Genomic DNA, 27,532 nt, shown 5'->3' on the forward strand with positions numbered 1-27,532 from the left:
CACTTGTAGAGCTACTTATCTTAGTTAACATATTCCATTACACAAATATACCACAATCTATCTAAACACTCTTCTAATGATAAATATTATAGTAGCTTTCAGTTTTGTGCTATTATCAATAATGCAGCAATGAACATTCTTCTCCATACATTTTTGTGCATTATGTAAGTACTTCTGCAGGACAAACTCCCAGAAATAACATTGCTGAACCAAATAGTATGAGATTTTTTATATTTATTTATTTATTTATTTTTGTGATGGAGTCTTGCTCTGTTGCCCAGGCTGGAATACAGTGGCACGATCTCAGCTCACTGCAAGCTCTGCCTCCTGGGTTCATGCTATTCTTCTGCCTCAGCCTCCCGAGTAGCTGGGACTGCAGGGGCTTGCCACCACACCCGGCTAATTTTTTTGTATTTTTTAGTAGAGACAGGGTTTCACCATGTTAGCCAGGATGGTCTCAATCTCCTGACCTCGTGACCCACCCGCCTCAGCCACCCAAAGTGCTAGGATTACAGGCGTGAGCCACTGTGCCCAGCCCAGTATGTGATTTTTTTAAAAAAAAAATTGGGGCATTGATATCATCCAATTGCCCTCCAAATAAGCTGTGCCAGTTTAGACTTCTGATGGTACATAAGAATGTCAGTTTCCCTGTATCCTTACCAACACTGAGTATTATCAAACTTTTTAATCTTTATCTTTCTGATGTTGTCTCTGCCTTCATTATGATGTGCCACAACTGGATGCCTTGTAAGTGAACTATCCTAAGTATAATGTGACCTAGCCTGCAAACTATAGAGCTCAGGTACATGTGGGAGGGGGGTTATTCAAGATGGTAAAGGAAAAAGTTAATGTAAAACGACAAGCTGTCAACAGCTCAGGTGAATGAGCATTCATTTAGCATAAAGATGAGCCACAGAACATCACAGACTTGCAGGGCAAATGTGTCAGGACATAATGAAATTCAGCTCAATGACATTCTGCTAATGGCAAGTAGTATATGAAGTCCAGAATGACCCAGTTGGTTGGGGATGTAAGGAGTGCGGAAGGGAGGAAAAAAATGAAGTTCTCAGTTAATCAAAATGCTCACTGGACAGCTGGCTATAAATGGAACATTTTGCAATGATTGATTTCAACCTGGATGATTCTAAGGGACATTCAAGAATAGTGCTTCTCAAACCTAGCTGCCCAGCAATATGACCTGGAGTGTTTTTTCAGAAAAATAGATATTTATTTTCCTCACATTCACCCCCAAACACACATGCACTCAGTCACCACAGATTCTGATTCAGTTGGTCTGCATTTTCAACAAGGCCATCAGGTGGTTCTGAGACAGAACAAAGACAGGATCTCACTCCGTTGCCCAGGCTGGAGTGCAGTGGCATGATCAGGGCTCACTGCAGCCTTGACTTCCTAGGCTTAAGTGATCCTCCCAACTCAGCCTCCCAAGCAGCTAGAAGTACAGGCATGCACCAACATGCCTGGCTAAATTTTGTAAGGAAAATTTTTGTAGAGTAAAAAATTGAGCTTGCATCAGAATCACATTGGAGACTTACTAAAACACAGATTGCTCAACCTCATGGCCAGAGCTTCTGATTCAGTAAATCAGCAGTGGGACATGAGAACGTGCATTTAAAACAAGCTCCCTGATGATGCCAGTCCCGAGATGCACCTTGAGGACCTTTGACACACCAGCAGCAGCAGAAGCAGCAGCAGCAGCAGTAGCAACACCCGGGAGCTTCATGAAAATGTAGAATCACAAGCCCCTACCACTACCCATGATGCCCACCGGTAAAGGCAATCATAATATCCTTTCTACTTCACAGAGTTTCTGATAAGTAGTGGTGCTTCCCCAACTTGTCTGTACATGGGGTCACCTGCAGAGCTTCAAAAATTAGTAGTGTCTGGTACCCCAAATATTGTGATTTAATTGGTCTGGGTGTGTGTCCTGTGCTTAGACTTTCTTTTTAAAGACCCTCAGGTGATTGTAAAGTGCCAGCAAGTTTGGAAATCACTGGTATAGGCCATATTGATTGAGTGCCGGCAATGAGGTAGGAGAGAAACTGTTGTATTTTGAAGAATTCAAGTGAGCCACCTCTCAATTGATTATTTATTTATTTATTCATGTGTGTATAATTACTAAGGACAGACTGTGCCAGTGCTATGCTAGGTCCATAAGACTCAAAGAGGAATAGCACAGCCCCTGCTCTCATAGGGTTTCTAGTCTACAAGAGGAGATGCAGACGGGTAAACAGACAACCAAGGCACAGTGTAATCGTTCTATGATAGTGCTGTGGGACGTATGAGGGACGGGCACAGGGCCGTAAGTCTTGCGTGCAATTACATGTCTCAGATTCAGGAAATCGGGTGGGAGTTCTGACATGAAGCGCATATTGTGTTCACTCATTCATTTTTTATTCATTCATTCAAAAAATATTTAATGAGCATGGGTGTCATGCACCCATCATTGAGCTAACTGCTGAGTAAATTACAAATGAAGCAGCAGACTCAGTAAACATAGAACTCATGCTCCGCTCAGAATTTTTGAACTTTCTAGTAGAGTAGATATTTCTTGTCTTTACCTGCTTGTTATTCATTTTTACTTCTGGTACCAGCACTCAGAATTGGAAAACAACTTGTCCACAGTCCGTGTTGTCTGGGGAATCTCCTCTATTTTCTCCAGTCTATCAAGTCTGCTTGACTCCTTTCATATCTTGGGAATTAAACCAGGTATGTGTGTAGGGATGGAATTATTGGCTATCTTGTGACCAATGGATGGAGGGTAAGAATGAAGCCAGCGTGAAAGACAGAGCCAGGAAGCAGAGACTGCATCTGATGACACTATTTGCCCAGATGAAACCATGCCTCTATCTTTGCTACACAGACTAATAAATTCCCTTTGGGGCCTAATCCAGTTTGAGTGAGCTATTCTGTTATTTGCAACTCAAAGAGTCCTAACTGCTAGACCTAAAATGGATTTTTCTGGAGTATTTGCTTTTGTGATTGAAATATAAATAAGCCCATTAATATCTGTTCATGAAATGCTCTGTTTCCTGTTTTACAAAAATACGTTTTGTAGAGATTCTATTCTAATGTCTTGAGGTGTATAAATGGTATTCTGTAAAGTAAATCAGATCACGAGCTCAATATGTTCTTAAGAAAAATTATTTAAATGGTGCTACACCTAGTTAGCAGCTGCCAGCCAGAGCTCAGAGAGCATATGGAGAGAAAGATTCCAGGTTGTTCTATTCGCCTTCTAACAAAAACTTGAGAAACCTTCTAGGTTTGAAGAGAGTGGGCTGGGAGCTTTCACTTTCTGGGTAGCATTGCTGCGTGATTGGGAATCACAGACGAAGAGGAGCCAGTGAAATGCTGCGAAGATTGTGAATTGAGCTAGAAGACAGATTGTTAAACTAAGGCTATCTCTTCACCAAGTATTGCTGGTCCTTCTTCTAAGCGTCTCTCAAATTGTTCTCTCATTTCCAAACATCCTCACATTTTTGTCCAAATTCTCATCATGGCTAGCTTAAACTAATGTAAAAACCTTTCAATTATTCTTCCGACTCTGAAGGAATAGCATTTCCGCCTCCAGGCACACCCTCAGTCCTTCCTCCACACTACTGCCAGAGTGAGCCAATCACACTATCAATGTAGAAACCTTCATATTTGTCCCCTCACCAACAGAATAAGGTCTATGATTTCTGCCAAGGTATATTTATTCTACCTCTATCTATCTAGCAAACCTCTACATCCAGTTCCCAGAATGTGCTAGGCTGCTTCAAGTATCTGTGCCTATGGTCATTGCATCCTTACTGTCTAGAAGCCCGCTAGGAAAATTCCTCTTCACCTTAAAAAATACAGTCAGACATTCCTTCTTTAGGAAGCCTTTCCTTGAATCCCTCTACCCTTAAAGTTAATCTCCCCTCGTCTGTACTTCATTGGTAATTTCTACATAGAGTTTTATTCCCTAACATTCTGTTGTTATATGTTTGTCCTTTTGTCTAAATTTGAGCCCCTTTAAGATAGAGACAGTTTCTTATTTATTTCCCCATCTCCAGTACTGAGCATAGTGCCTGACACATACTAAGCACTCAGTAAATGTTCAATGAATGAAGTTGCTTGCCTCTGTCTCCAAGTCAGTATTAGGGACAATTTAGAAAGGAGCATTCTAGCAATCTAAGATCAGATCAGAATTAGGTAAGGATGGAATGGATAATAACTAAGAATTAGTGATAAAAGTTTATCCACATGTTGTCTTCTCCAAAAGATGATCTAATTTAGTATGTAAGCCTTACTATATTTCGCTTTTGCATTGGAAGTAATATATTGTGACTAATATCTAAAAAGCATGTATTTTTAAAGTGTGTAGGTTTGAGTTGAAATCTGCATAAAAATTTCAAAAACACACATACATATACCCAAACATCTTCTAGTTCATTCTAGGAGAAAATGAGATTCTAATTACTTACTCTAAATTAAGTAAAAATATCTAAGAAAAAAATATTTTTTTTAAAAAAAAGACATTGCCTAATTCCTGTGCATGCAAAATTAAAATTAACTAGCTGAGATCACCTAGGCTGAATCCAGAAAGGTCAGGATGAGCAAAGGAAGAGAGCAAATCTTTGTCATGACACTGCCATTGGATTCAGGTGACTGGCTTCCTGAGTGGTGATGTTCAAGCAATCCTGCCCAGAGACGGGGGCATAAACCACATGGCCCTTCAATATTTCATCTGCATCTACATTCACTCTTGTTGGATGAGCATTGAACCTGGTTTGTGTTCATTCCTGGTAGAGTTACAGCATCATGTTAAACTAGCTACAGTAAAACAAGGGAAAAAAAGCAAGCGATAGGGAAATGGAGATTGCCTTGTAAAACTGGCAAGGACTTTCACTTGGTTTTTGCTGGCGTGCTTAAATTCAAGGCTTGTTTTAATGTTCCAGGAGCTCTATTTTGCTATTGACTGACACTCAGTGGAAAAGGCAAGGAGTTCAGGGGGCAATTTTTCCCCATTTTACTTCCTTGTTTAGCATGTGAATTCTGTGGTTAACATAATGAGATTAACTTCATTCTGCAGTGGAAGTGTGACTTCCCCCATGCCAAGACCACCAATCATGTTCATAAGTACAATAAGTACTTGTCTAAAAATCCAGCAATCAAGAGACAAATATAACGACCTGGAATTTCTGGATTCTCCACCAATCTAATTACAATGGCAGTGAGAGGACATGTACCTAATTAAACTGCCAATCACACCAAAATGATATGCCTCCTATTTATGCAAATATTTACTCCTCGTGGCTCGAACCAGCCATTTTGGCAGGGGAGGCAGCAACTGGTAATTAAAAAACAAGTGGGATCAGGTGTCTCCACAAACAAAGTAAAGTGACTTTGCTTTACTTAGAGGCTAAAATACATTTGATTCTTTTTTTTTTTTTCAAAAAAAAATTATCTTTTTAATAAAAAAGGCACATGTCATAATATATGGCTCAATCAATTTTCCAAATTGAATACACCCAATTATTAGCACCTCACAAGTCCACCTCTCTCCCTTTCCAGGAACTGGCCCTTCTCTTCCCAAGGGTAACAACTATCCTAACTTCTGTTAGAACGATTCAGTTTGGACTGTTTTTGTCCTTTATGTGAATGGAATCATACAGAATGTGCTCTTTAAATGTGTGTCCTCTGTCACTCAGCATGACATGGTGAGGTCTACGCCTGCTGTTGTGTGTTACATCATTCACTCCCACTGCTGTGCAGTCTCACTGGCCGGTTGTACCACAATTCATTTATCAGGGCTGCTGTTGGCATTTCACTTGTTTCCTGTTTGGGATTCTTGTAAGTAGTGCTCCCATTAACATTCTAGAACATGCCTTTTGGTGAAATATGTTCACAGTTTCTGTTGGGTACCTACATAGGGTGGTAGTTACTGGTTCATAGGTAACTCCTATCTTCAGCTTTCACTGATGCTGTCATACAGCTTTCCAAAGTGGCTGTAGCAATTCACACTTCGACAGGCATGGTGACGCCAGCTACCACTTGAACACTTCTGGCATTCATCTTCACAGCAGACCCTTTTTCAGATGAGGAAGCTGAGGCTAGGGGATGCATCAAAGATAATACCAGGTAACAGCTGCAGCTGCAACCTGGGCCCTTATCCCTGGAAAGCTGGAGCTCTTAATCCCTGTGTTCACGGCCTCCCAGATGTTTTGATTTGGTGTAAGGTGCTGAATACACCTTATTCTTCATCTAACTCCTGAGCTCCTTTCTCTCTTCTTTCTGCTTTATTTCATTCTGTAGGGTTTGATGGCTTTACTCACCCCTACCAATCCTTTTCATTCTCTTCAATTTCTCAATCCAAGTGACAAAAACTTCGCTTGACTTGCAGGGAACTACATTGTCATTTTCCTTCCATCTCAGCTGCCTCCTCCTCACTTTCTCAACCTCTGAATGTGGAAGTGCCCCAGGACTACCCTTTGGCCACCCTGCCTTCTCCCTTGGTGACCGTGGTGAATACTACTACCCAGTACACCAAATGTATCTCCCTCTCTGGCTTCCAAGTGCATGGTTGGGTCCTGTTTCCTTTATCTCCCGACACCTCTTATACTTGGCTAGGGCCATGTGGCTAGTTTTGTCAATGATTGTGAGCAAAAGTGACACACGTCTCTTCTGAACTAGAATTTCATTGCTGAAGCAAACCCTCCCAAGTTCTCTTGCCTCTCCTTGTCTTGTCCACCTGAGTCCTGGAGTGAGGAAAGTGGGGCAGAGCTCTAGTCAAACCAGGTGGACATACAGTATAAACAAGAAAGAACGATTTTGAAGTTACAGGCCACTAAGAGTTGAAGCAGATTCATTGCTATAGCATAAACAAGTTTATTCTGATACAATAAAAACATTTAGTATTGTGAATTTAGTTATAATCTATATTTTCATGATTCCCAAATTGTATCTATTGGTTGATCCTGAGCCCTGAACTCCTGACCCATTTATCCTACTGTCTTCTCTGAATCCTCTCTGGGAACACTAATATACACCTCAAAATTGTCAGGTCCAAAATGGAATTCTTGATCTCCCCCCATCCCCCAAACTTGGATCATCTATAATCTTCCACATCTCAGTTAATCACAGCTAAAATACTTTCATTGCTTAGGCTCAGAATGCAGCGGTATTCTTGTCTCTTCTCTCTTGCTTATGCCCCACAATGAATTCATCAGTAAATCATGCATGCGGGCTTACTTTGAAAATATATCCCGAATCTGACCTCATTCCCACCTTGGTTATCTAATTCTAGATAACATAGGTTTTTGAAAATTCATTCTTCTACATAATGGCATTTTTACCACCCTTTCTTTGAAACTTTCTCACAACACTCCGTCTTATTCTGCCCCCGACCTATGTACATGACATCGTTTCACCCTGGTTCTTCTTTCTTTCTTTGTAATTCTCAGGCCACGTTTTCTCTCTCACTTTAGCTTCCTAATCTTTTCAGTGTTCTATTTCCATGAGAAAGTAAGTGCCCTATATGGCTCTAATTTTTATTTTTATTCCTGTCTCACAAAATGTATGTATAACAATGATAGTACTGAGAATGATTTCAGGAGGTATACGAATGAGTATTTGTATTTTAACAGTCATGATTTTATTTTAATGTGTCTGAGACAAAATATAACTAGCATATAAAGCCCGAGATTTCACAGATATTATTGCTTAGATGAAGGCAAATAAATCAGTTTAAGTTGAATTAAAGTAAAAATTAAATCAACAATACTACAGTAGGTATGAGATGGGGAAAATGTAAATAGTACACAAATGGAGATAAGGAAACTTCGAAGAGTAAACTCAGTCCATTCTCTTTAGCGGATCAATAATTCTGATGGTCACCTGGAAAGATCCAGTGGGATGGCCCCCCATACCCTCAACATTAGGAAATAAATCTCAGATTGGCTTTTCCTGTGAAACCAGTTCCTCCTCTTATTCAGTGATGCCCCTATTTCAGTAGGTCAAGTCCAACAGCTAGAAGTCATTTGGGGCTCATTTCTCTCTTGTGTCCTCTTTATTCACTAAATGTTTAAACACTGAAATGTCTATCACATTTGCCCTTTCCTTTTATTCTCATTAACATCATTCTAAGCGATGACCCAATTACCTCATACCAAGATCATTGCAATGACCTCCAAACAATTCTCCTGCTTCCCTCTGAATTCAGTTGCATTCTGCCAGTGCCCTGGAAACATCCTTCCCATGTTCAAATGTTCCACTGTTCAGTAGCTCCTTCCGAAAGCCGTGTCTGTGATCCCTAACCCTGTGCTAGTAATAATGCACATTTATTGAGTGCTGTGTGCTAAAAGACTTAATAGGAATTTTCTTATTTAATCTTCATGACAACCCTGTGAAGTAGATACCATAGATGAGGAAACTAAAGCTTAGAGGTTAAATGATTTGCCAAAAGCTGATATATGATAGAGACAGAATTTCATCCAAGTAGCATAAGGCCAGAATCTTTACTATGCTGCCTTTCAATAAAGTTAACATCATTCCTCATGCGAGACCCTCTGTGTCCTCTATTCTATTTTCTTTTCCTTCATTCATGAGAGTCTCATTTCTGTACTATCAGGCCTTTGTCAAGATCCACCTGGGTTTTGATTTGCTACCCCTCTTACACACACACACACACACACACACACCACCTTCTGACACAATCTCCAAATTGTACTTCTCTTTTGGGACCCAGCTCAAGTTCAACCCATTCAGTCTCACTAAAACCAGAGCTACCACTGGAGTAAATAGACGTCTGTCCTTTTATATCCAGAGTTTATTTGACCCTGGTCCTGAATTATCCAGCTCCAGGTACCTGATATGAACTTGACACTGTGGACAAATAGGGGAAAAGAAAAACGGTGACACCGCCATGCTATGAATAGCAAGCAGGTACCTTCATCTCCAAATTAAGAAGATTTCAAAGTAATGCAAGTGGGTGCAGTTCAAGGCATTGCTTTTCAAGTTTTTAATGTGCACAGGGTCTCTTTCAGCTTCTGATTCTTTGTGCTTACTAGACACTCAGTAACTGTAGTAACACAGGCTGACTGCCAGATGTATCAGTATTTCACAGAACAAAGCCGGATATGAGTCCTGCCCAGAGAAATCATGGCTTAATGGAACATTTGGTTGAGCAGGACACTTTTGGCTCACTAATCTCTTTTCGACTGGTAAACTCATTCCTTGAGGCATTGTCCACAGAGAGCAGGAAAACAAATATAGATGGTAAAATAAGTGGTGTCTCTTCTGTCCTTTTTGTATAATACAGTTGCAACAGAAAATATCATAAAATTAGGAAGAAACTTGGATATCATCTAGTCCTATCCCTTCATTTCAGGAATGAGAAAACTAAAGCTCTGACAGGTAAGTGATCCACACAGGGTCACATTCATGAGTGGCAGATTCAGAATCAGAACCCAGGACTTTGAGTCCCAGTGTGGCTTTTAAATCCTGACTCCACCTAGTAGATTTGTTAGCTTTGTAAACGCAGACAAGTTACTTACTCGTTCTGAGAGCAGTTTTCTTAGTTCTGCAACGCAGACAATATTAATGATTACACTCATTTTAAAGGATTGTTATCAGAATCCAGTAAAGCCAAATGAAACAAGTAATGAGCAAGCATCAGCACATAACAGGTGCTTGATAGATGTTCATTTATTTCCTCAATGGTTAAGTTAGTTGATGTCCAAGAAGAATCTAGAAAACAAGTATTTTAGGAAGGTGATGTAAATGTTGAACATTATCACACAAAGTTTCTGAAAGTCTAGGAGAACCTTGAATTCGGAGTGCGGAAAAGGGAGTCAGCAGGGAAAGGGAAGGTGTTGAGTGGTGAAGGTGTCTCAATAGTTTGTTTTTAAAAGGAAGAGGTGCATGTCAGCTGGGCGACTCATGAAACACTAAATGTTTTATTCTTGTTATCCCTGCAAAACAAACAAACCACTTTTAGCAAAGCTAAGCTTTATGTAGACCCAAGAAAAAAATTTCCTGAGACTCACATTAATTGCTTTTAAGAGATAGTTTTAAGTTTTGGGTTTCTCAAGCTGTTACGTGAGTGTTAGAGCCAAGTCATAAGGCAAGTGGTGACTTCTAATCTAGGGTGAAAACAGGCAGAGCCGAGGGAAGTTGTTCCTGACTCTTCCCCACTATTGTAAGTTAGGGTCTCAGGCCCCGTACAGCGTCTCTGTTTAGCACAGGGTGGGCATGGTGCCTGATCCTGGCTAGGCTGCCACACTCCAATCTACCTTTGACTTGCTGGGACCCCTTCAGAAGGCATTTTCTCTGAGTGCCTCTTTTGGTCCTCACTTGTTTGCTCTGGAGACTATAAATACCTGGACATGGGCTGTGAGTGCTGAGAGTGAATTGCCAGGAGAATATTGATCATCCAAAACGTTTTGAGTTTTTTAATTATAAAAAATGTATATGCACATGAAAGTATAGAGAATAATTCAGTATATACCCATGTGACACTCAGATTTAACACATGTTAATTGTTTGTTCCTATCTGCTTTAGAAAAAAGTCTGAAGTAAAAAGTCACAGATAAAATTGAACTTCCCTTTTATTATTTCTTTTTCTCCGTCGTCAAAGGTAATCATCACCTTAAAGGTGGATTTTCTTTATATCTATGTTTATATTTTTACTACTTACATATTCACAAACAATATATAATATCAATTGGTCCCTGAATAATTTTTAAGAACACATAATTTTTTTGTAACTTTCTCTTTACACTCAACACGTTTTTGTGATGTACCTATATGGATGCAGTTAAATCCGTTAATTTTAAATACTAGAGAATGTTTCTTTATATGAATGGACTATAGTTTATCCATTACCTCATTGATAGACATTTAGCTTGCTTCCAATTTTTTTGTGATTACTAAGAAGACTGCAATGAGTATCTTTGATCATATCTGTTTGTGTACACAAAGATTTTCTCTACGATACACATCTAGAAGTCAAATCCTGGAATGTAGGGTGTGCATATCTACAGCTTCACTAGATATGGACAAATTGTTCTCCAAAGAGGCTGAATTAATTTATAGTCCTTTCCCTAGTTTATGACGATTCCTCCTCAATGCTTGATATTACAAGATTTTAAATTTTTTTCTTAATTAGACAATTGTAAAAATGACCTCTCTTTCTTTTTACTAAGAAGTTTGCACGTTTAAAAGTAATTATTAGCCATTTGAACTTCCTTGTCTGCAGATTTCTTATTCATGTTTTGTGTCAATTACACGCTTGCATTTAAATATGCATTTGTAGACAAATAATTTTGATATTCTGGAAAAGACCCCTTATTAACTCTGTGATATTGATTTCCATGCTCCTGAACTTTTGATTATTCTATTGAGTGGATTCAAATGTGAGAGCAGCCATGGATTCACTCTCATGTTTAGTGTTGCCCAGGTACAGTCTGTATTGGGCAACCACAGGAGATCTGTGAAACAATTTTGCAGAGTGGTTACAGCACAGGAGTAGGGCTCAGAAGCCCCGATTTCCAATCTCAGTTTGATCACTGATTATCAGAGAGTTACTAGGAGGCTTTTTCCTCATCTGTAAAATCGCAACATTAACACCAGCCTCAAGGGCTTTTGTGAGAAGTGAATCAGAGATATAAAATCACCTTGCAACGTGCTATACAAATGTCAGCCATTATTAGTAGCAGCAACCCAAATACAAGTTCATCGTGTTAGTCTGCTCAGACTGTCACGACAAAATGCCATAAACTGGGTGACTTAAGCAACAGAAATGTATTTTCTCACAGTTCTGGAAGCTAGAAGTCCGCTATCAGGTGCCACCGTGGGGGTTCTAGCGAGGGCTCTCTTCCTGCCTGCAGATGGTCCTCTGCCTTCTCACTGTGTGCTCACGTGACCTCCTCCTTGTGCAAGCTGAGAGAGGGAGAGCTCTGGTGTCTTTTCCTCTTCTAAGAGCACCCGTCCTATCAGGTCAGGGTTCCACCATTATGATGTCATGTAACTTTTATGACCTTCTCATTGGCCTTTTCTCCAAATCTGGCCACATTGGGGGTTAGGGCTTTAACACAGGAATGTTTGGGGAGACACAGTTCAGTTTTTGTAGCAGTCATGGTAGATGGTTGCCTGTTCATTTGTTTCCAAATAGGCTTACATTTCTTAATCTTAAATCCTTTCATTGGGGCTTGCAGACCTAGATACGAACACCATTAATTTTGTGAAGAAGTTATCTCTGGCTTATTCCCTTCAAAGGCATTATTATTATCAAACCAAGGGTTGACCAGTTCTCCAACTATCATTCAGAAGGAACAAACCCTGATTGTCAGCCATTACCCTAGACAGTGCCAGCTTAAACCTGATTGTGTAAAGAGACACATCAGTGCTGTCTTGTAGCACTTTCTGTGCTGATAGACATGGCCTATAAAATGGTCTATGAAATCTGCGCTGTCTAATACAGTTGCCGTTGGCCACATTCAGCTATTAAGCACTTGACATATGACCACTGTGACTGAGGAACTGTATTTTTTATTTAATTTCAATTAATGTCAACTTAAATAGCCACACGTTGATAGTAACTACAGCAGCAGGCGGTGCAGGTCTAGATCATTTGTACTCCCCAGTCATGAAGCGACTCCTTCAGCCACTGATTTCTCCCTTTCTTTGTGTGGTCTTAGGTCCCAGAGTCTGTGCAAGATGGTGGCTGGTGTCTTCGTATTTTCTAACAGGGACATGTGATGACAAAAAAGAAAAAGAATGGAAGTTTGGAGCTCACATCGGAATTGTGAATCAGTGGGTGGATGTATGTGAATGTACTGAGAATTAGGAAGTCAGAGAAGGGCATTAAGGAGTGATATAAAGTAAGGAAGCAGAAAATTCTATGGAAATCGTCCTTGTAGAAAGTGCAGCAATAGCATATGCTCCAAAGGTCAAGCATTTGGAAAACATCAAGTTTTTACCTTTTCCATTTTTCTTTTACTTTCAGGAAATCTGTGAACTAATCCTTAATGACAGAGGGTTTCCAGATTCATGATGAAGAGGCCCCCGTGCAACCACTCTGAACTAAAACTCAGCATGCCTGAAATGAGAAGAGAAAAAAAAAGCAGTCACTTGTTACTTAAAACATTTCAACTTTTAAAATGATTTTACCTGGGTCCCAAATAGGAACAGCTCACAAAAGAGGATCACAAAGCCTGGACAATCCAATCACAGTCAGCCAGTGACACCTGCCATCCCAGGCTCCCATTCTGCCCCCAGATTCCATTAGGAACATGCCAAGGAAGGTTCACAAATGCAAGTTCCCAGAGCATCTGAAACTAAGACCAACCTGTTCAAATGAGCACGGTCCCCTAGTCTCATCGACGAGAGAAAACAGTATCAAAGCCATTTATGGAAGCCACGATTCTGAATTTTTGGTTAAACCAGAAGACAGGATGGCCCAAATCTGCTCTGGAAAAGCAGGTTGTAAAGCACCAGCTTTTTGATCAGGTGTTCTGAATCCCTTTTTTCCCCACATGGAAGAATATTTAGTGGTATGGGTAAACATTCATGATAGAAAGCAAACTAATTTTTCTTTGACCTCAGCCATGTTGAAAATTTTGCATAGGAAAATATTAGGATACATGAATATTGCAGGTACTTATCTTATTTTCAGTTATTTTCTTAGAGGATTTTTTGGATTTTAAATTTTCTAAAGTGTACATTTACTTGTATGACAATAAATATATATATAAGCATAAGATGACTATATTCTGTTTATATTTTTTGTAAAGCTCATTTTCCATTGAGACTTTTTCTTTTCTTTTTCATGATACTTCTATAAAAATGCCAGTTTCTTTAGAACTGATCAAAATATGGAGAATAATTGGACTCTTCTCTTTTTAAATTTTTATTTGTTTTTTTAATTGACAAATAGAAATTGTATCCATTTAAGGTGTACAACAGGATGTTTTGAAATAAGTTTTTCATTGTGGAATGACCGAATTAAGCTAATTAACATATGCATTACTTATCTCACATACTATCATTTTTGTGGTGAGAATGCTTAACATCAATTCTCTTGGCAATTTTTAAGGGTACAATGCAATGTTATTAAATATAGTCACAAAGTGTTCAGAATCTTGAGAGCTACTTCTCCAAATGCTCAGCCTACATTTTCACCCCCTGTCTCCTCTCTCTGGCTCATGCCTGCCACTCACACACTGGCAAATCATGTTTACTGTATTTGTGATTGAACAAATGCCTTTGTGTGTCTGACAACATAGGCATTCAAATTATGAAAACTGTATGTTGTGCTCAGATCACTGGCCAAACCCACATTTACTTTTTAGCTCAGAAAAAGCTTTCCATTTTCCCCCCTAGTGGCCTTTAACATCTGTGCCAATAACCATCAAGCCAGGACTAAATGTCCCAGAGCTTGAGCAGGAAGGTGGGACGTGGGCCACAGGACTGGGTACACCTTCGTCTAACTCGTCAGAGTTTTAAAGTTTCAGAAGTCCCAGAGGAAATCTCCCCTTCCAAAATATCCACTCCTCAATGCAGCCACTCATCCACTCCCTCCTTCCCCCTGAAAGCACTGCTGGGGGCCACCCGTGCCCTTGCCTTGGGTCTGGCACATCACCAAGCCTTTCCAAGGCGGTACCAGGATCCAGATTACCACCGTGACACAATCTGGGCCCACATCATAGAGGAACAAAGGTTGTAGGGATCCAGGTGACTGTTCCAAAGTCTTGTTCTAACCCTATTACTCACTCAGTGGGCCCAATTGCCATTGTTATTTCTTACCACCCATCCTGGCGTCTGATCTGAGAATAACAAGAGCAAGCAAAGTTTGCAGAGTGATTTACACTTAATCATGCACTTTCTTAAGAATTCTTTCCAGTGGCCACTCCTTACTCCATTACCCTGGGCCCTGGACAAACCACTCCCTCTTCCAGCCTCTATTTTTCATCCATTTTGTGGGGATCATAATAGTCAGAGACCCCATATGGGTATTGGAATATTTGAAAGAGATAACATATTGCATCCTTAAAAGGGCCACTGTGGCCAGGTGCTGTGGTTTACACCTGTAATCCCAGCACTTTGAGAGGCCAAGGTGGTGGATCACTTGAGGTCAGGAGTTCAAGACCAGCCTGGCCAACATAGTGAAACCTTGTCTCTACTAAAAATACAAAAATTAGCCAGGTGTGGTGCAGGTGCCTATAATCCCAGCTACTTGGGAGGCTTAGGCAGGAGAATGGCTTGAACTGAGGAGAGAGGGTGCAGTGAGCCAAGATAGAGCTACAGCACTTACTCCAGCCTGGGTGACAGAGCAAGATTCCGTCTTAAAAAAAAAAAAAAAAAACCGCCACTGCAGGCATAAGCGTGTGCTGAATTTAATTCCCCATCTCTATTAAAACTTACTGCAAGGAGTGAGGTAGAACTGTTTTCTCACCACCCCATCTCTCACCTCATCTCAATAACAACAAATCATAATAGGCTTAACACTATCCATGGTGGCATTGGGGCACGTCTTGCACTTACAGATTTGAGAAGAAAAGAAAGAAGGGAAAGTCTCAGTTGGACTGTAAAACAGTTGGACGGAGAAGAGCTCAAGGCTGTGTCATATCTCAGTTCAGCCCAGCCTGGTCACCTTCCACATTTCTCTCTTCCCTCACTCCCTGACTAAATTGCTTTAGGAACTCACCTGTTCGACAGTGTGGCCCCTCTGAAAGTCCAGCCTGGTAGGGCCCAATGCCCCTTGCGTGATCCACAATGACTCCTTAGTCTTTCCCTAAAATCCCAGGTGTCCTGTCGTAGCCACAAATTTGCAGACCCATGCATGCCTCCAGGTTTTGCCATCTCCTTCTTGCAGGTGTCATTGCAGCAAGCAAAGACAGCTGCAGAAGACAGGAGGGACTAGGCTCTACTTTCAAAAATGCATGTCACAGTGGAGGTAAGCACCTGAAGTATTTTTTTCTTTGAAAGCTACAGCACTTGTTCCTCCCCACCTCCTATCTTCACACGCTTTGGGGTAACTGACCGATGACTCATTTGTTCATTCTTCCTGGAGATTCCTAAGACTGTGCAGGGTCTATCAGTAAAAACGTTAGAAATCTCACAGTGCTGAGCAGGACTGTGTCCACCTACTGGTGAGAAACAAGAAGAGACCCTCGAAGGAGCCCAGCAAGGGAAGGCTCATGCCATGCAGGAAACCGTCAGGAAAACTGGGACATGGACCATCAGAATAAAAGAAAACCAGACAAAGAAAGATATTCTGAAAGGAAAGACAGTGTGTTTGGGGTCGAATTTGCTTCGAGTTATCATTGCACATGGAAGATTTAGAAGGAATTTATTTCCCAAAAGGCCTGAATTTGAAACATCAGATTCAAATGTATAAAAAACAGGGAAGGTAGAAAAATCAAGTACCACAAAATTGTGGATTTTAGCACAAAACTGATCGTCTTGTCTCCCTAGATTTTTAAAAATTGGACAAACATTGAATGCATCTTGGTTCTTCTGAAAAAGTCTGGCCACCAGGGATAATTTTCAAGCCCGTCTAAAGGACACGAGGTTCAGTCTCTTGTGTATACTTACCCCAGTTGTTACATACCTACAGCATGTGGGCAAGGCCCCTTCCCAATCTCCGTGCTGCAAGTAGGAGAGAGAGCTATTTTTCCCTATGCATATGTTGATATGCAGAAAGGAGGACAGCACTACTCAGTGCAAGCTGTCCTATTGAAGCCTCGTTTCCTGTCAATCTTCTTTTTTTTTTTTTCCATGAAGCTTTAATTTTTTGCCACAGCGCTTTCTTCATTTTAGTTTCCTGCAAACCTCAGGAAATAGACTGAAATTAATATCGTCAGATGCTTCCGAAAGTGCTGGCTTGGCGGCATTGCAGAACGCTTTCGGATGCCATTTTGGGATCAAAATATACCAGTTATGCACCATTGTTTATAAGAGAGATCTGGGAAAGGAGTTGTGTCTGAGATTGTACCAAATTGAAATGTAGGTTAAAAAAAAAAAAGGAATAGAGACCTGAAGTCCCAGAATAGGCAAAGTTGGCAGGTAAGCAAACTGAAAGAGCAAGCTAAGAAGAAACACTTTCAAGGGTCACAGTGGCCTTACAACGCCTCATCAATGTGGGAAACTGAGGCAGGGCACCTTTGCTCTTGTTTTCTATATAAACTCTGATGCTTTGAATAAGACATTCATGTCCTAGCGCCTCCAGATCTGACACCAGAGAGAAACATAATGTGTCAAGTGACATAAAAAGAGATAAAGATATTATTTATTAGAGCATGCACTCTGGAACTATTAATGTGTTGGGGGAGGGAGCTCCCAAATCCTAGGTTTTCTCATGTCTCACAGGCCTCAAGGAGCACCCGGTCAGGGGTGAGGCTGGCTTAATTCCTAGTGCCAGCTCTGCCCCTGGCTCACCTTCACACTTTGGGCAGATCCCTGCTTCTTCAGATGGCAGTCTCTCCGTCGGGCTAATGGGAAGAGATGACACACACCTCCCTTCTTCACAGTGCAAGGGCATTGCAATGATAAACTTGCAACAACTATATAAACATGCCTGGAGTTCCTGAGGGGAAAAGTGTTAACATGAATTGAAGTTATTTTTATTGTCGTTCGCTTCTATGTCTATGGCTTCCTAAGAGTAATAAATAAAGTCATGTGCAATTTCTACATCTCCAAAAATGTATTCAAAACCTTTGTAATATTGAAGAAGACTCAGTCTTTATATTCTTTATGTTTTAATCACTTTTTGGGTCAGTCAGCTACAACTTCTCTACACAGCACAGCCCCCACCCAATCAATCTTGGAGACCCAATTATTTCACAACCAACATGTTTTTCCGCATTTCTATGCCCCTGATTCAAGATCTCACCACCTTCTACCTATCCAAGCATAATAACCACGTTACTGGCTTTCCTGCTCTGAACTCTCCTCTCCGCAGGCAGCCTCCACATTTCCACCTGCCATCTTCCTAATATGTTGCCCCAGTCAGGAAACCATGGAGCTAGATGATCCTTCAGAGAATTTCTAAGAAAATGCGTATTTTCTAAATGAGGATGCAATTCCCAGAAAAGGTAAGTGAATCACCTTGAGTTACCTGGCGCTCCTGGGATAGAGCTGAACTCAAAGCAGCCGGATGACCAAACACCAGGTCTTTACTTATTATGTCTAGGGATAGAGCTGGACTACAGGTTAAGGCCCCTGACCCCATGTCTGTGCTATTACTTCTTAGACTTCAGTGGTTCCACATATCCTATAGCATAAAATCAAGCACTGAGCTATTATATGCGGCTTCATATAGCAGAAATATGACCACAGAGGCTGGAAAAAATCGGGCTTTACTTTTCTCACCTAAGAAGTCCGAAGGTGGGCCTTTTGGGGTGGATACTGTTGTTACAGGAAGTCATCAGGAAACACGTTCTTTCTCATTCCTTTCCTGCCCTCCCAACCGTGAGCCTTTGTTTCAAGGTCACAGGATATCTGTTCTGCCTCCAGGCCTTGGATTTGCATTCCGGACAGAAAGATGGAAAGAGGAACAAAGGACAAAAGCCATGGGCTATCTGAGTCCCTTTTTAGCAGTCATACTACAGCTTTCCCAGAAACCTTACCTAGTAGATGCCTGCGTACATCTTGTAGGTAAGAATTGGGTCACATCATACTCCTATACCTACCTGCAAGGGTAGCTGGGGAAGTTCATCATTTTAAATGAACATGAGGCCACTCTGAAAAACCATGGATGGTGTGCTGTTAGTAAGGATGAAGCAGGGAATGAATATTGAAACTGGAATCTCAGTCCCAAATACCTTAGCGTTGATATTCAGTATTTTATGGTCCAACCCCAGTAGACTTTTCCAGTCCCTTTCTCACCCCCAGTCACTCATTCTGTATCCCAACCATTCCAGGGCCATCCACATCTCCCACACATGCGCTGTGCTTTTTCGCCTTTCTGTTTCTGCCCACCTCCTTGCCCCTACTTCTTTAAGACCCAACTGAAATATCACTCTGCTTTCCTTAATATTCACCATAAAGAGTGACCTCCCACTTTTTTATTCTCCCATAATATACTGTATTTACCTGCATTACAACACTAATCACATCTCAGTTTAAATTATAATTTGCTTTACACATATCTGTCTCATTCAGCAGAATATAAGCTTCAGAAAAGCAAACAGCATATCTTGTTTATATCCAGGGCAAAGTCTAAAATTTTGTGTGTCCCATAGTAAATTTCCAAGTGTTTATAATTTAAATGATTTTTTTCACTTTACTTGCATGGTGAATAATGAATCAAAACGTACAGCTCATAAAATGGTGTGAATAAAAAGACTGAGACCTCCCATCTCCCTGGAATAGTCTATCAGTGCCCTCCTAGAGGCAGGGGGATGAACCCCGGGATTCTCTCCCAGCCCAGGGAGTTTACGATGGTGTCAACACCCAAAAGAGCAGGACTCTCCAGGTTCAGTGACTGGTACTTTACTCTCCACCCTTCAAGCCCTAAGGACATGAGGGCGACACAGACAACACTTTCTTTGCCCTTTTGATTTAATCCTGAGCCTAATGAAACTCTGCCAAGGTTTCGTTTCCCGATCTGTTTTCATCTCTAGTCTGAATCTCTATTAGGCTGAAATGATGGCTATTCTCTGTATCCAACCCCACCATCACACCATCACTACCACCACCAAAATTCATTATCTGACCTTCTCCACTTTGCTCTGTGCCCTGAGGTGCTGATCCTGTGGAATTAGCTCCAGATTTCCTTTCTGTCTGATTTCCAATTGGGCTCAGCCATCAGCCACAAAGCGAGATAGGAATGCCAGAGGAGGGGGAGGCAGGAGTATTTCTCCCCGCTGCTCCCTTCCTGCTTCAGTGCAAAGTTCTGCCATTGGCTGCATTCTGTCCCTCCAGGACTATAGCTCCTGGCCGGTGGCCCTTCCCCAGTGGCCACAGTCTCAACAGGCTCCAATAACACTCATTCCTCCCTCACTACTCCAGGGCTTACGATTGTTCCTCATCCCTGAGTGCCTCGACACCCACTCTAACCCTGCCCACACCTCTATAAAGAGTCACCTTATGAAATGTTATTCAGAATCTCATCTGAGCACACCTTATTTTATGCCAGGAAGCAGACTGACATGGCCACCAAGGCTTTTGCTCCAGACTTACGTCTGGATGACACATGATGAGAATCATTCCGAATTTTTGAACTGGCTCCATAAGCACATACCCTATGATGGTTTCCAGAGAAGCCCTGAGTAGTGATTTTCTTGTGTTCTCCCAGGACTGAGTGAATCGTCAGCAAAGACTTGATTGTTCCTACAACTGCATCAAAAAGTCTTGTACATTTAGGAATCTCCTTCTCTGATACAAAAATAACATTTCTCCTGTATAACTTTATTGCTTATGTTTTGGAAGATGGGGAGGAGGATAGTAGATAAGGACCCAGTGGATGACAAGGTATCTGATTCACTGGGTCTGAAACCAAATAAAAAAATGCTTCCTCAAAGACCATCTCACTCCAGAGTGGAATAATTTGAGTATAGAGAGTTTACCTAATAAACATCAGATGATCATACCATAAACTCAGAATAAAACCTTTTCTGCCTTGTTTGTGTGCTCCTGGAACCTCCAACCCCTCCATAAGAAGAGCACCTTAAAACTCCTTCCTTCCTTATTTCCTTCCCTCCTTCTTTTCTGCCTTCCTCCTTCCTTCCTTGCTTCCTTTCTTTTTCCTTCTTTCCTCCCTTCTTCTCTCCCTCCTTCCTCCCCTCCTTCCTCCCTTTCTTCCTTTTTGTTGTCAGCAAAGGGGCAGTAATGGGCAGCATACCATTAAAGCACTTGCACATTTTAGGATGTACATACTGACCAACAAATGTGGGCTTGATCATGATTAGTTAGAGGTCAGGATTGCCTTACTCCCTGAGGCCAGCTAATCATTGTTTACCTAAAAGTTTCAAGAATTAATGTTTGGTCTTTTTGCATTCCCTGTATTTGGGGGAGGCTGGAGACTCATTGTGGCTCATACTATTTTCTGCACCCTCACCTTTTCCCTTCTGCCCCCTTTTGCTGACCTGGACAGCAATTACTGCTTTCTTGGGAGACTGGATCAGATGTGGATGGATGAAAGAAGCAAGTCTACCCTGGGAAAGCAGAGCACAAAACTAAATGAAGACTTCAATTTCTGTTTCTTTCAGGCACATTTAAGCAGGCTATCATTAGAAAAACCTGCGAGATATGCTAAATTTGAAGAAGATGTAATTGCAGAATAATACATCCTATTTCTGATTCTATTTATGCATGTGCATGTAAAAACTCCTTCTTATATATGAATTCAAATACATAACAAAAGATTAGGAATGTCCACACCAAAGTGCTGGTGGTGGTTACCCCGGGAGTGGATTTGGAATGAGGGTGAGTGAAAGAAGGCATTCACGTTTTATTCAGTATTCTTTTGTAATCATTGATTTTTTTCAAAATGAGATTATCTTTTAAGTTTTTGCTTACTTAAGTAATATATGGATTCCATCACCAGTAGTGAATTTTTTAACAATTTTTTAAGTGTTTTCTTTCCCTTATGTTCTAAAAGGAAGCACCAAATTATTCAAAAAGAAAGTTTTAAAAATTAAGATTTCTTCATTTGAAACACATCCTCTGTCATTTTGGGGTGTCATTGTGCTTCCTGATCATGATTTAAAATAGATAGTAATGAATCATCTTCCATTGCAAGTTTGACTCAGTCAAGTAAAAATGGTTCAAAGGAAATCAAAATTAGGAATTAATCTTCTCCTCTATTACCACAATGATGCTTCTCCCATGGGGTTTTAATGCTTGTGTTTTGGAAGATGGAACATGAAATGGAGAACCATGGGGCAGTGGGTATTGGGTCTTTAATTTAACTGGGACTAACGTCAGATTTGAATCCTGTTTCTTTCCGCTCTGAGGCCCTTGGTGAAATTCTTCTGTCCAAACACAGAAAATGCTTCCTTTTCAGAATATCTGTGTCACTGGATCACTTTTCGTTTCCCTTAAAAGCTTACACTGTTGTATTTTGTAGCTCACCGGACCATAACAGATTCCTTGAGGACAGAATAGATATCTTTTTCATCTCTGTGTTGCAAGTGCCTATATGAAGCACCTTACACAAAGTGGGCGCTCAAGAAATATTTGTAGCATGAACATGTGAATGAATCAATAAATGGCTGGCTGAATCTAACGATCAATGCCTCTGTATTGGGTCTTCAACTGGGTTGAAAGGTACTTGAAGTCAGAGGACTATATGTCTTGAACTTCCCACATCCCCTACAGTACTTTGAGAAAGTAAAAATTCAACAAATGTTTGTTGATCAATTTCCCTATTTTAACAGATGATAAAACATGTTCACAGAGATTTATATTTTGATTTGTTTACCAGCCTACTGACACACAAGCCAGGGAGAGAAGCATTCTTTCCCTCATTTTGCAGATAATTCAAATTCAAATGAGGCACAGAAAGGTAAGACGTTTGACAAATGAAGAGAAGGGAGATTCACCTCCTGACCATTTCAGGTTACTCTCTGGGGACCTTTGTGGCCCCCTCAAGAGCCCAATGTTTTCTGACTATGCGCCTTTTCCTCTCCCATGGGGAGCTGGCCAAAGTTCAGTAGAGGGTCCATTGCTAGATGATCTCAGAATTTCAGGTAGTTAAAGTGGAAAGTGGCACTTCTTAATTAGGTAGTAATAGCATAATTATTTGAAAGTGCCTTTAATTACATGCCTCCTCCCCAAGCTCCTTAGCTGCCTTGACTGGGATCTCAAGTTCCTGTCCACAGCTGGTCCCATGTCAACGCAATGCCTGGGCCAGGCATTTACCGGAGATGGTTGTATCTTAATAAGGGAGAAACACTCCAATGGATTGTCTCTCAAAAACTCAGAACTCATGGTCTATCATTGCCACCACACAGAAAACTCTAGTTCAGATCATCTTACACACTGGCCAGATCAATGAGATGTGAAGTTGAGAGATCACCTTGGAGCAATTTAACCCAGGTGCCTCTGGAATATTTATCACAAAGGGACTCGATGACTTCACTAAACCATCCCAAGGATTCCCCTTGCTGTCATACACAGTTCTTCATTATTTCTAACTTCCCATCTCATGAAAAATGGGCTTTCTATTATTTAGCCTTAAAAGGGAAGAAAAATCACCATCACTCCCCAGCACAGAAAATCTTTCTACACTTTTCCTTCCTCTTGAGGTGGAATGTAGCTCCAAACTGACAGCCTCTGAGCAAGCAACGTACCCAAATATCAGGGCAGATTGCAAAAGTAATCAGCTCAGGGGAAAAGCAAGGAAGCTGTCAGTCAGTAGCATCCATCCCCCATTTTGAAACATGGCTGACTGGATGAACACCTCTTCTCAAGAAAGGAAGGACCAAGGGAGTCATTAATGAAAGCAAGAAACTCAGCTTTACATCTTATTCAAAAGATGGATTCACTGCCCTCCTCCCGATCCAGGTGGGTGAGTTAGTTTAGTGCGGAATTTGTCTGCCCTCACTGAAAACTCCAGTTAGGCAATGAATTATTCCAAGTAAATTAAGTGTATTGATCCCCTCCCCTTTCTGACACTTTGCAGATATTGCTATCAAATCATGCTCCGTGCAAGTGTCAGTTTTTGCCACAGACATCTGAAGAAGAGAGCAAATATTCTCTTGAGTTTCTCAGAGTGTAGTAAGTACTCGTAGACTATAATAGGACATGAGCAGACCAGGGAATGACATAGGCCTGTGATGAGCCTAACTGGCTACCTTGTAATCTCTGCACACTCAGCCTATGAGAAGAGGGTCATGGGTTTACCCCTGGATTCTTCAGGTAAGATTAGGTCAAGTCATGGGTTGCATTTTAACTCTAACCACTTTTTATACAAATGCAAATGGATCAGACGGAAGATCAGGCAGAAGAGTATAGATAAGGACTGTGAATCTATCACAGTTCTGGGGAAACAATCAGCTGACGTACTCTATGCATAGGAGGTAGTGCAATACCTTTATAAACGGTAAGGAGTCAGTCTCTTTCAAGGTGAAGACATGCATTATTTTGCCAGGGTCTCAACTGAGGACTTGTTTCTTGTGGGTTCATTTTTCTTCCCCATTGTTTTGGACTGGATGCTCGTGTTTCCCCAACTGTATGTGTTGAAATCCTAAATCCCAGTGGGATGGTATTAGGAAGTGGAGCCTTTGGGAGGTAAATAGGTCATGAGGGCGGAGCCTTACAAATAGGATTAGTGCCCTTATGAAGACAGACGGGAGAGCTTCCTCTCTCTTCTCTCTGCAGCATGAGGATCCAGATGGCCATTTGCAAACCAGGAAGCCCTCACCAGACACTGGATCTGAAGGCACTTTGATCTTGGACTTCCAGCCTCCAACACACTAAAAATAAATTTGTTGTTTAAGCCACCCAGTCCATGATATTCCATTGTAGCAGCCTGAACAGACTAAGACTGTCACATTCATCTTTTAATAAGGATCAAACTCACCCTTTTTAAAATAATAAACTTTTAATCCTCCAAAAAAGAGGTCCTTTTTCACTATTATCCAGTTGAACTGTCTTTTTTGACCCAAAACTACCATATTAAGGCTGCTGAGTATTCTAAGGATGAATGGTCTAAGGATAAATCAGATATTTAACAACTGTATACAATGAAGTATTATCTCCATCCATATTAAAGCCCTTATCGCATGTGGAAATACGAATGAAAGGATATGATATCTGAGTGTGCTTCAGAATAATCCAGTGAGATAGAAGGAAGCGGGGAAGATAGAGAGAACAGTATTTGCCATAGCTTGGTTATTGTTGGGGTCAAGTGATGGCTCATGGTGGTTCTAATAACAGTGATTCTCAAATGTAATATGAAGCATCAGAATTATCTAGAAGTTTTGTTAGAAAACAGGTATCTGGGTCCCACCTCAAAGGTTTTGATTCAGGAGGTCCCAGGGTGGTGCCTAAAAATTTGCAATTCTCAGGGGATGTGAGGCTGCTGGCCCAGGGACCGCTTGCTGGGAACCACTGTGTTATTCTATATCCTCTATTTTTACTTGATAAAAAAAAATAAAAAAAATTTTTTAAAAAAGCTCTTTTGTTGTGCCAATAAGAGCTAGCACAACAAAACAAGATGAAGGAGGAGTCTCTGCCTCTGCCTGCTCCCAATCTCAGGCAGACAGCAGCTGAAGAAGACAAAGAAGAGATGCAGACCTCAGAAAAACACTGAACCATCAATTCAATTCAAATTGGACTGAATATGGAAAAAATTAATGTTGGCTTTCCTCATTTACTTTGAACCTATGTCTGCATAATTGTTATAGAGTGTGATAGCTTCTCGACTGATTTGGAATTGTGCAGTTAAGAAATATGAATAAGCTGGGTTTCTTATTTGTTTGTTGTTGTCGTTGTTTTAATGCAAGACCTAGAGTTAGGCCTTTGTATAAACCTTGTGATTTATACAGATTGATGGCACCACTACCCACATTTGTCTGAACGTGGGTCGGATTCAAAATGTATAGTCAGAAATGCTCCTCTGCAGTCCTTCAGTTGCATATCCAGAAGATGGATATGAAATTTCCTAGATCTAGTTTGATCTAAAGGCATCAGATGATGAAGAAAGAAAAGTTCAAGCTTGGGCTTGGCTGGTCGCAGGAAGGACACCAGGAGTTTTTGTTGAATTTTGCTTTATTTAAACACCATTAGCAAGCAATTACTATATGCCAGGAATTGGGCCATATATACACTCAAACAGGCAAAAATAAATTCGAAAAGATGGTCCTTGGCCTTAAAAATCTCATATCTAGTTTGGAGGGTAAACATATAAATAAATAGTTAGAATATTGACAGTTCTATAATAAGAGTTCATAAGAATACTGTGGAAACCTAGATGAATAAGCTGTTCATTTTTGACTGCGGGGAGGAAGAAGTGAAGCAAACTTCTCATGGATGACATTCCAGCTGATTCTTTTTTTTTTTTTTTCTTTTCTTTTTTTAATTTATTTATTATTATTATACTTTAAGTTGTAGGGTACATGTGCATAACGTGCAGGTTTGTTACATATGTATACTTGTGCCATGTTGCTGTGCTGCACCCATCAACTCGTCATTTACATCAGGTATAACTCCCAATGCAATCCCTTCCCCCTCCCCCCTCCCCATGATAGGCCCCGGTGTGTGATGTTCCCCTTCCTGAGTCCAAGTGATCTCATTGTTCAGTTCCCACCTATGAGTGAGAACATGCGGTGTTTGGTTTTCTGTTCTTGTGATAGTGATAGTTTGCTAAGAATGATGGTTTCCAGCTGCATCCATGTCCCTACAAAGGACACAAACTCATCCTTTTCTATGGCTGCATAGTATTCCATGGTGTATATGTGCCACATTTTCTTAATCCAAGCTGTCACTGATGGACATTTGGGTTGATTCCAAGTCTTTGCTATTGTGAATAGTGCCGCAATAAACATACGTGTGCATGTGTCTTTATAGCAGCATGATTTATAATCCTTTGGGTATATACCCAGTAATGGGATGGCTGGGTCGTATGGTACATCTAGTTCTAGATCCTTGAGGAATCGCCATACTGTTTTCCATAATGGTTGAACTAGTTTACAATCCCACCAACAGTGTAAAAGTGTTCCTATTTCTCCACATCCTCTCCAGCACCTGTTGTTTCCTGACTTTTTAATGATCGCCATTCTAACTGGTGTGAGATGGTATCTCATTGTGGTTTTGATTTGCATTTCTCTGATGGCCAGTGATGATGAGCATTTTTTCATGTGTTTGTTGGCTGTATGAATGTCTTCTTTTGAGAAATGTCTATTCATATCCTTTGCCCACTTTTTGATGGGGTTGTTTGTTTTTTTCTTGTAAATTTGTTTGAGTTCTTTGTAGGTTCTGGATATTAGCCCTTTGTCAGATGAGTAGATTGCAAAAATTTTCTCCCATTCTGTAGGTTGCCTGTTCACTCTGATGGTAGTTTCTTTTGCTGTGCAGAAGCTCTTTAGTTTAATGAGATCCCATTTGTCAATTTTGGCTTTTGCTGCCGTTGCTTTTGGTGTTTTAGACATGAAGTCTTTGCCCATGCCTATGTCCTGAATGGTACTACCTAGGTTTTCCTCTAGGATTTTTATGGTATTAGGTCTAACATTTAAGTCTCTAATCCATCTTGAATTAATTTTCATATAAGGAGTAAGGAAAGGATCCAGTTTCAGCTTTCTACTTATGGCTAGCCAATTTTCCCAGCACCATTTATTAAATAGGGAATCCTTTCCCCATTTCTTGTTTCTCTCAGGTTTGTCAAAGATCAGATGGCTGTAGATGTGTGGTATTATTTCTGAGGACTCTGTTCTGTTCCATTGGTCTATATCTCTGTTTTGGTACCAGTACCATGCTGTTTTGGTTACTGTAGCCTTGTAGTATAGTTTGAAGTCAGGTAGCGTGATGCCTCCAGCTTTGTTCTTTTGACTTAGGATTGTCTTGGAGATGCGGGCTCTTTTTTGGTTCCATATGAACTTTAAAG

The 27,532-nt window shown here is 40.7% G+C and overlaps 1 long non-coding RNA gene across 8 annotated transcripts in view; it reads right to left on the reverse strand.

The window, feature by feature from the left end:
- The window catches only part of LOC116272584, a 44,925-nt gene extending 19,860 nt beyond the window's left edge, over positions 1-25,065 (reverse strand). For 5 of the 8 annotated variants that reach the window (XR_004181230.1, XR_004181231.1, XR_004181237.1 and 2 more), the window contains exons 1-6: positions 24,021-25,065; positions 18,355-18,500; positions 17,422-17,569; positions 16,595-16,807; positions 12,963-13,081; positions 11,797-12,724 (exon numbers count right to left, since the gene is read on the reverse strand). This is a non-coding gene — a long non-coding RNA (uncharacterized LOC116272584). Of the gene's footprint in view, positions 1-11,796; positions 12,725-12,962; positions 13,082-13,330; positions 13,453-14,024; positions 15,135-16,594; positions 16,808-17,421; positions 18,257-18,354; positions 21,141-24,020 lie in introns of those variants that run through there. The other 3 variants (XR_004181233.1, XR_004181232.1, XR_004181234.1) reach the window with 3 other exon arrangements.
- Positions 25,066-27,532: the final 2,467 nt, after the last annotated feature.

This window comes from Papio anubis, unplaced genomic scaffold, assembly GCF_008728515.1.
Source record: "Papio anubis isolate 15944 unplaced genomic scaffold, Panubis1.0 scaffold131, whole genome shotgun sequence".
NCBI lineage: Eukaryota > Metazoa > Chordata > Mammalia > Primates > Cercopithecidae > Papio > Papio anubis.